Source organism: Perca flavescens, unplaced genomic scaffold (assembly GCF_004354835.1).
Source record: "Perca flavescens isolate YP-PL-M2 unplaced genomic scaffold, PFLA_1.0 EPR50_1.1_unplaced_scaf_2, whole genome shotgun sequence".
Classification (NCBI taxonomy): Eukaryota; Metazoa; Chordata; class Actinopteri; order Perciformes; family Percidae; genus Perca; species Perca flavescens.
The window spans coordinates 484,593-494,592 of record NW_021166625.1 but is presented as its reverse complement, the minus strand read 5'-3'; positions in this window follow the sequence as shown (position 1 = coordinate 494,592).

The following is a 10,000-nucleotide window of genomic DNA, read 5'->3' as shown; positions in this document are numbered from 1 at the left end:
CCTGCGTCTCCCACTGAGATATTAGAGATAAACAGGATACCTTTATTATTATTATACCTGCTCACTCTGCTCATTCTCTGATCAGACTCTACACTAAAGATTCTTCCCTCTGTTTGGTGTGACTTGATAAACCAAACATGGCTCCAACCCTTTCTCCAGTCTCTGCATCTGAGAGTGACTTCTTCTCCCTCTGAGAACAGCTCTACAGCAGGGGGGACAAATTTGGGACACACACATACAGATAATACAGTTGCACTCTCACAGAGGCTTTACAGGAGTACCGACCTGAGTGATTTAACATTAGAGATGAAAACACCAGCGAGTAGTTTTGGTCGACTGAAGGATCAGTCTGGTTGTGTTGTCCTAGGTCAGAGGAGAACCCTTTAAACCAACGTGGGGGCTGTTCATCAGTGGAGTCAGTGATGGTGCACGGCAACACAGCCCCTCTCCCAGTGAGCCGTAGATTATCTCATACTGTAGGATCAAACTCTACAGGTTGACTGCTAACACACTGCTGTTGGTTCATCACCAGACAGCTGTAGACTGTAAAGTCTGTTGCTGTGACGTTGGAAACACAAAGAGCTGATGTGTTTGTCACCACTTGGTATCTTCCTCTAACATTGTCCATCACTGATGTCGTATTGTCCCCAAAAACTCTGCTCCATGTTTCATCATCATATCTAGAGTCCTGTTTGAGCCACTGGATATCCAGATTATCAGCTGCTCCCTCACATGGCAGGTCCACTGTTTCTCCAGGTCTCACTCTGACTATGGCTATCAAACGTTTTAAAGTACAAACAGTAATAGTGAAGTTGTTGTCATGCGTCACGTTGCCCTCAGTCCAACACTCCTCTCGGTACCGGCCGGAGTCTGAATGGGTCAGGTGGAGGATGGTGTAAGAAGAAGTTTCCACCGAGCTGACCAGTCGTTGTTTCAGGTGTTGAGGTACTGAGGAGCTGTTGGACCAGAGGTCAGAGGTGTTCCACAGGACAAGCTTCTCCTCACCAACACATCTGGAGATCAGGCAGGAGGTGGTGTTCTCGGGGAGCTTGAAGGTGTGAGAGTCTCCTTTCTTTTTGATGATGATGTGTTCTTGAGCATGGATGTAGTTGCTGAGAGCAAACAGCAGGAAGGAGAGCTCTGTGACTGCAGCCATTCTGCTCCGAGGTCGACAAACACTGACACCACTCAGCTCATATACTCTCTACACCTCTAACCCTCATCAGATCACCATGACAACCCTCATCAGCTGCTGCTCTTTATCTGGTCTCACACATCACTTCTTTATCTCAGCATCAGGGGGTGTGTGTGTGTGTGTGTGTGTGTGTGTGTGTGTGTGTGTGTCTCTGTCTATATGTGTGTGTGTGTGTGTGTTTGTGTGTGTGTGTGTGTGTGTGTGTTTCTCTGTGTGTGTGTGTGTGTGTGTCTGTCACTGTGTGTGTGTGTGTGTGTGTCTGTTTCTGTGTGTGTGTGTGTGTGTGTGTGTGTGTGTGTGTGTGTGTGTGTGTGTGTGTGTGTGTGTGTGTGTGTGTGTGTGTGTGTGTGTGTGTGTGTGTGTGTGTGTGTGTCTGTCTATGTGTGTGTGTGTGTGTGTGTGTGTGTGTCTCTATGTGTGTGTGTGTGTGTGTGTGTGTGTGTGTGTGTGTGTGTGTGTCTGTGTGTGTGTGTGTGTGTGTGTGTGTGTGTGTGTGTGTGTGTGTGTGTGTGTGTGTGTGTGTGTGTGTGTGTGTGTGTGTGTGTGTGTGTGTGTGTGTGTGTGTGTGTGTGTGTGTGTGTGTGTGTGTGTGTGTGTGTGTGTGTGTGTGTGTGTGTGTGTGTGTGTGTGTGTGTGTGTGTCTGTGTGTGTGTGTGTGTGTGTGTGTGTGTGTGTGTGTGTGTGTGTGTGTGTGTGTGTGTGTGTGTGTGTGTGTGTGTGTGTGTGTGTGTGTGTGTGTGTGTGTGTGTGTGTGTGTGTGTGTGTGTGTGTGTGTGTGTGTCTCTCTGTGTATGTGTGTGTGTGTGTGTGTGTGTGTGTGTGTGTGTGTGTGTGTGTGTGTGTGTGTGTGTGTGTGTGTGTGTGTGTGTGTGTGTCCCATGTGTGTGTGTGTGTGTGTGTGTGTGTGTGTGTCCCTATGTCTCCGTCTACATGTGTGTGTGTCTCTGTGTGTGTGTGTGTGTGTGTGTGTGTGTGTGTGTCCCTATGTCTCTGACTTCTTTATCATCATCAGAGCAAACGTTGCAGCATCAGCTCTCTATCCAGTAATCAGTGTTCAAGTCTAAAAAGTTTATGTGTGTGTGTGTGTGTGTGTGTGTGTGTGTGTGTGTGTGTGTGTGTGTGCTTGAGTGTGTCTGTGTGTGTGTGTGTGTGTGTGTCTGTGTGTCTGTGTGTGTGTGTGTGTGTGTGTGTGTGTGTGTGTGTGTGTGTGTGTGTGTGTGTGTGTGTGTGTGTGTGTGTGTGTGTGTGTGTGTGTGTGTGTGTGTGTGTGTGTGTGTGTTTCTGTCTGTGTTTGTGTCTGTCTCTGTGTGTGTGTGTATATCTTGTACTACGTATTCAGGTCATGTTATTATATTTTATTAAAATTATATTGATAGTTTTTATGAGAAGAGAGGAGCAGGGCAAAGCTCATATCATTACTATCTCTCTCTACTTTGTAATTTTAAATGCACATGACAATACACTTGAACTTGAACTTATTATGGTCTGTTTCTGCCTGTTGACTCATTAAAGGAGAGCTCTAGATTTCGGGGGACTGGCCCGGAGCCTGAGACTCTTCTGCTTGAGGCTGCTGCATGTCATGGTGAGTGCTGATTGGCTGATATTCGTCTAGCATCATTTTCTATAAAAGTGAAGGTTTCCAGAAATATAAATATAATAAAACAAAAACAGAGCAATTTATGGGTTTAAGGGTGTTTTTTTGTTGCTTTTACTGAAGTTTTTGACACTTTGTGTCTGTCTGTGTGTGTCTGTGTTTTCTTATCAAACATGACTTCTTTATCTCATCATCAGAGCAAACGTTGCAGCATCAGCTCTCTATCCAGTAATCAGTGTTCTTTACACGAGTCTAAAACCACAGAGCCTTACTGGTCCTCATGCACATATTCAGAGAGGAGGGAGGGGTGTGTGTGTGTGTGTGTGTGTGTGTGTGTGTGTGTGTGTGTGTGTATATATGTGTGTCTGTGTGGGTATATATGTGTGTGTCTGTGTGTGCCTGTGAGTGTTTGTGTGTGTCTGTTTGTCTGTCTGTGTGTGTGTTTGTGGGTGTGTGTGTGTCTGTGTGTGTCTGTGTATGTGTGGGGGGTCTCTGTGTGTGTGTCTTTCTGTGTGTGTGTCTGTGTGTGTTTTTCTGAGTCTGTGTGTGTTTTCTTATCAAACATGACTTCTTTATCTCATCAGCAGAGGAAGCGTTGCAGCATCAGCTCTCTATCCAGTAATCAATGTTCTTTCCACGAGTCTAAAAAAGTTTTAATGTAAGCAAAACAGTGGGCATGTATTTCTCTATCAAGAGGAATGTTACACAACATCAGCCTGACATCTGTCTTATTAAGTATGTGGGCATAATTATTGATTCTAATTTAAGTTTTAAAAAACATAAAGAAGATATCCCATTGTGTCAGAGTTAGTTTAGCTAATTTTAGACATATAAGACAACAGTTACCAATAGCTGCAGCTAAACTGTTTTTGCATTTAATGATCTTCTCACATTTATCTTACTGTTCTACAAGCTGGTCCCAGGCAGGTGGGACTACGCTAAAACCCATATGTACCCTTTACAAACAAGCTGTGAAAGTTCTTGACAAAGAAAACAAGAAACTACCATCACTGCACAATCATAAAATAAACATATTACCTAACCTAACCTTTGACAGTTTTTCTGTTTTGCAGACATGTGCCTGATGTATAAATAGACCCATGATCTTGCACCACCACCACTCAAGCAATGTGTGTCATTTTGCAGAGATAATGTAAGGCTCTCCAGTGCTTCTGTAAGAGGTGACTGTTACACTCAATGTAGGAAGACTAAATTTAGTCAATCAGCTTTTTCATTTACTGTAGTAGAAAAGTGGAACTTAACTTCAATTCATATTAGAGATTGTGCAAGTCTCAGCCATTTTAAATGTCCTTAAAGACTTGGCTGAAGGTGAATTAGCTATGTGATCATTGATCTTTTTATAACATGGAATGTATATTTTGTATCCTGGTTTATACGTGATGTAATGCTTGTTATATGTTGTTTGTTGTTAAGTTTCTATCTGTTTTGATAGTATTGTCTGTATTGTCCTTTTATCTCCCTTGCCCAGGGACCTCACATGTAAATTAGCTGTATAGCTAACTCTGGTACAGGGCCTAAACTGTGCATGGTCCCTGACAAATAAACTAATCAAATAAAATATAAAGCACAGAGGCTGACGGGTCTTCATACACACGTTATTCAGAGAGGAGTGTGTGTGTGTGTGTGTGTGTGTGTGTGTGTGTGTGTGTGTGTGTGTGTGTGTGTTTGTTTGTTTGTTTGTTTGTGTGTGTCTTGTACTACGTATCCAGGTCATTTTATTATATTTTATTAAAATTAAATTGATAGTTTGTATGTGAAAAGAGGAGCAGGGCAAAGCACATTTCATTGCATTCTCTCTCTACTTTGTAATTTTAAATGCACATGACAATAACACTTGAACTTGAACTTATTATGGTCTGTTTCTGCCTGTTGACTCATTAAAGGAGCGCTCTAGATTTCGGGGGACTGGCCCGGAGCCTGAGACTCTTCTGCTTGAGGCTGCTGCATGTCATGGTGAGTGCTGATTGGCTGATATTCGTCTAGCATCATTTTCTATAAAAGTGAAGGTTTCCAGAAATATAAATTTAATAAAACAAAAACAGAACAATTTACCGGTTTAAGGGTGTTTTTTTGTTGCTTTTCTTGAAGTTGTTGACACTTTTTTTGTGTGTGTGTGTGTGTGTGTCTCTGTGTGTGCATGTGTGTCTGTGTTTGTGTGTGTGAGTGTATACGTATGTGTGTGTGTATTTGTGTGTGTGAGTGTGCTTGTATGTCTGTATGTGTGTGTTTATCTGTGTATGCTGTGAGTGTGTGTGTGTCTGTGTATTTGTGTGTATTTGTGTGTGTATACATGTGTGTGTGTATTTGTGTGTGGGTCTGTGTGTATGTATGTGTATATGTGTGTGCCTGTGTGTATGCCTGCATGTGTGTGTCTGTGTATGTGTGTGTGTGTGTGTGTGTGTGTGTGTGTGTATATGTGTGTGTGACTGTATATGTGTGTGTGTCTCTGTATGTGTGTGTGTCTCTGTGTGTGTGTGTGTGTGTGTGTGTGTGTGTGTGTGTGTGTGTGTGTGTGTGTGTGTGTGTGTGTGTGTGTGTGTGTGTCTGTGTGTGTGTGTGTGTGTGTGTGTGTGTGTGTGTGTGTGTGGGTGGTTAGTTAGTTTCAGTTCCAGTAAAATGTTATCTATCAGATCTCCTTGCCAACCGTCAGCTTTTTTATCAAACATGACTTCTTCATCTCATCATCAGAAACGTTGCAGCATCAGCTCTCTATCCAGTAATCAGTGTTCCCCAACACCACACTTAAGACTGTTTCTCAGTTCTGCGGAGCTTTCTCCGTAGCCTACGTAAGTGGCCTGATGTTTTGGCCTGAAATGAAGACAGATTCAGCAACTGCACGGCCTATTTCTCTCTTGAAATGTTTTCAGAAACATGTTTTGGTGAACTATTTCTGTAAAATACAAGATCGTATCCAGAACGAGACGCCATTAGAATCTGTCTTGAAATTCGGGAGCAGCCAGACCCACGTGACGCATTCATCCAATCAGGTGCCATGAGTTGCGTTCGTCTCGCTCATCCCACTCGTCATTTCCAGTAAGTGTTTTAACATACAGTACAGGCCAAAAGTTTGGACACACCATCTCATTCAATGTGTTTCTTCATTTTCATGACTATTTACATTGTAGATTCTCACTGAAGGCATCAAAACTATGAATGAACACATATGGAATTATGTACTTAACAAAAAAGTGTGAAATAACTGAAAACATGTCTTATATTTTAGATTCTTCAAAGTAGCCACCCTTTGCTTTTTTTGATAACTCTGCAAACCCTTGGTGTTCTCTCAATGAGCTTCATGAGGTAGTCACCTGAAATGGTTTTACCTGCACAGGTGTGCTTTGTCAGGGTTAATTAGTGGAATTATTTCCCTTATTAATAAAAAAGCAAAGGGTGGCTACTTTGAAGAATCTAAAATATAAGACATGTTTTCAGTTATTTCACACTTTTTTGTTAAGTACATAATTCCATATGTGTTCATTCATAGTTTTGATGCCTTCAGTGAGAATCTACAATGTAAATAGTCATGAAAATTAAAAGGAAACGCCTTGAATGAGAAGGTGTGTCCAAACTTTTGGCCTGTACTGTATATATATATATTAGGGCTGTCAAAATTAACGCGTTAATTTTTGCGTTAATTTTTTAATATTTAACTCGTTAAAAAAAATTAACGAAATTAACGCAGCTGTGTTTGTTTACTTCATGCGGCGGCTGAGGAACGTAATACGTCTCCATAACAGCAGGCGGCGCTACTCTGTATTGTTGCCCAAGTAATGAAAACCGGCAGCTGATTGGACGAACGCGTCACATGGGTTTGTTTTCTCCGGATATTGAGAGCCAGACTGTCATGGCGGCCGTTCAGAATCCGATCTCATATTGTACTAAAATAGTTCACTGAAACATGTTTCTGAAAACATTTTAAGCGAGAAATAGGCCGTGCAGTTGCTGAATCGGTCTTCATTTCAGCTCAACAAAGGTCAGTTTAGAAGATTTTCGTCAGATTTTGAGAGACCAGTCACGTCACCTCACCTCGCCATTTCGGGTGAGTCCCGACTGCCCTGCCGCCATTTCGGGTGAGTGAACCGAACTGCCCTGAACTGAACCGGCCCTCGGCTCGTTGGAGATGAACTGAACTCTCGTTGGAGATGAACTGAACATAGGCTCGTTGGAGATGAACTGAACTCTCGGCTCGTTGGAGATGAACTGAACGGCTCGTTGGAGATGAACTGGCTCGTTGGAGATGAACTGAACTGAACATAGGCTCGTTGGAGATGAACTGAACTCTCGGCTCGTTGGAGATGAACTGAACTCTCGGCTCGTTGGAGATGAACTCTGAACTGCTCCTCGCCTGTAAAGTAGACGAGAGCAGGCGACAGCAGCCGGGGACGGTGACTAAAATCTGCTCTCAAGTCAGACAGTTTCTAGCCGTTTCCAGCAGCCTTCAGCAGGACTAAATAAGCCAAATTGTTGCTGCTGTTGTTCTGAAAGATATTAAACATTCTGAACTTAGCAGAACCTTTCCTTGTTTGTTTTTTTCTTCATATTTGCAATGATTTAGCATTTAAATATCCATTATTATAAGCTTCAGTCTCAATTTAAAAAAAGCGATTAATCGCGATTAATTACAGCAAATTGTGCGATTAATTAGTTAATTTTTTTTAATCGATTGACAGCCCTAATTTTAACGGAACATGTTGCATCACAAATGTGTTTTCTGTTGCAAATTGAGTATTAGTCTTTTTATATAATCATTTTCTGTGTTTTTGGTTTTGTAGCTTTGTGCTGAGTTCCAACGCATCACAAACGTCAACCTACGGAACCAGTTCTATGCTGCAGAAGGCGGCACGAACCGGAAAGATATCAGAGGCTCTGCGTGACATCTTAAAGATTTATGATCTCCAGGTGAGTTAAAGATGAACTTTGAGCTTCAGGTCCCACTGGATAACAGAGCCTCAGGGTGTCATTGTCTGTCAACACTTTGCCAAATGCCATGAAATTTGGTCAGCACATCCATACTGAACGAAGAATGAAATCTGTTTTATTCATTTATGCTTGTTCTTCCAGGAAGTGCGCGATGTCAATATGAAGCGTACTGTAGCCCTTCATGCCCTCCCCGTATACCTGCGTGAGGAGGACCCACAGTTCTTCAAGACTTGGAATGTAAGTATTAAGTATATTCACAGAACTATTAGTATCTCTAGCAGCCACTTAACTATATCTAGTTACCCCTTACTAAACCTTGTGTGTAGGTGTCATTGTAATGGTAAATGGACTGTACTTAGTGTGCACATAGATATACAGTATGTGCATATAAGGATACATACTAGGGGTGGTACGGTTCATGAAAAAACACCCGAACCGCTCGGTTCGCTGGTCTCGGTTCGGAGCATGTGTGTACCGCACGGTTCGTCAGTACACTGTTAATGGTCACTAACCTCCTACTGCAGTAGTGCCCACTTTATACACCTATGTTAAAACACTTACTGGAAATAACGAGTGGGATGGGCGTGACAAACGCAACCCATGGCAGCTGATTGGACGATTGCGTCACATGGGTCTGGCTGGTCCCTAATTTCAAAACAGACTGTCATGGCGGCTCGTTCAGAATACGATCTCATATTGTACTAAAATAGTTCATTGAAACGTGTTTCTGAAAACATTTTAAGCGAGAAATAGGCCATGCGGTTGCTGAATCTGTCTTTATTTCAGATCGACAAAGGTCAGTTTAAAAGATTTTTGTCAGATTTTGAGAGACACCGAGCCAACCGCTCCTCAAGTGGAGTGGGGTGCCGCTGCTATAGGTCACGTCACGTCACGTCACCTGTAGAGATGTCAGGTGGGAGAGAGGCTGCGGTGAGCTGGAGGATGGGCCAGCGTCGTTTATAGTCTGGTGTGTGGGAACATTTTGGATTTCATGTTACCCATGATGAAATAAAACAATATAGAACTGCCACTGTGTGCATGTTTTGTGCAACATGCATTCAATATGCTAATTTTAGCAATATGCTGAAGTATATTCTGGAGTGTTAAAGATTAAAAGAAAAATAACAAGAACCGTACAGAACCGAAAACCGTGACCCTAAAACCGTGATACGAACCGAACCGTGGGTTTTGTGAACCGTACCACCCCTAATACATACATGTATGTAAAAGCCCTAACCTCATATAATCCCAAACCTTAATCTCTCACAAAGCCCTGGCCTAACTTTACCCAGACCTGGAGAAGGCTAATCATTTGATTGGTCCTTTTGGCTTAACCTCTCATGAAATAACACACACACACTCTCTCTCTCTGTAAAATTACTTAAAAATACCTTTTATGAGATGCTGTACATTACATATCACTATACACCACCCACTATCTAATAGCTATCTGCATATTAATAGCCTGTTGAATAATCAGCTGTAAAATACCTACCTGGGTACACTTACCTATTAAATAACAACCTGTATGATATTAAAATGTAAAATACCTGCTGCTATACTTACTTCTTTTATGATGGCCTGTAGAATGGACAGCTTAAAATACTAACCTGTATTCCTACCTGTGGGTTGTTGGCCTGTAGAATAGTTACTTGAGATATACAGTACCTACTATATACTGTACTTACCTGTTGAGTAATCACCTGTAATATACACTCACTGGCCTTTTCATTAGGTACACCTGTGCAATCTAATTCAATCCATTACAACAACACTGATAAAAATTCTACATCTATAAAGTTTATATATGTTGTTTTTGTTGACATTGTCAGAAAGCTGAAAATTCTACTATGTTTATTATTGAGGTCATAGTGGGTGATAATGATGTATTAGGGAGCATTATATTGAATGGGTTTCATAATATTTTGTCCACTGCATTAACATACAAGAAAGGGGTAAAATATTAGGAACACCATTCAATATAATTCACCCCACTATGCCACCACCACGTATTACAACTTCAGTGAGAAGTAGAATTATCACCTTTCTGACAATGTCAACAAAAACTGAAAATGTATAAATTCATAAATGTAGAATTTAAAGGAGAGCTGTTGTATTGGATTGAACTGGGTTACACACGTGCACCTGATGAAGTGGCCAGTGAGTGTACATGCAGTTGTTGTGTTTCTTCAAGTTAACCTAACAGTTGCACCCTCTGTCTTTCAGGTGGAGGAGTCAGAGGAGCCAGGCATCACTGACACTCCTGTTGC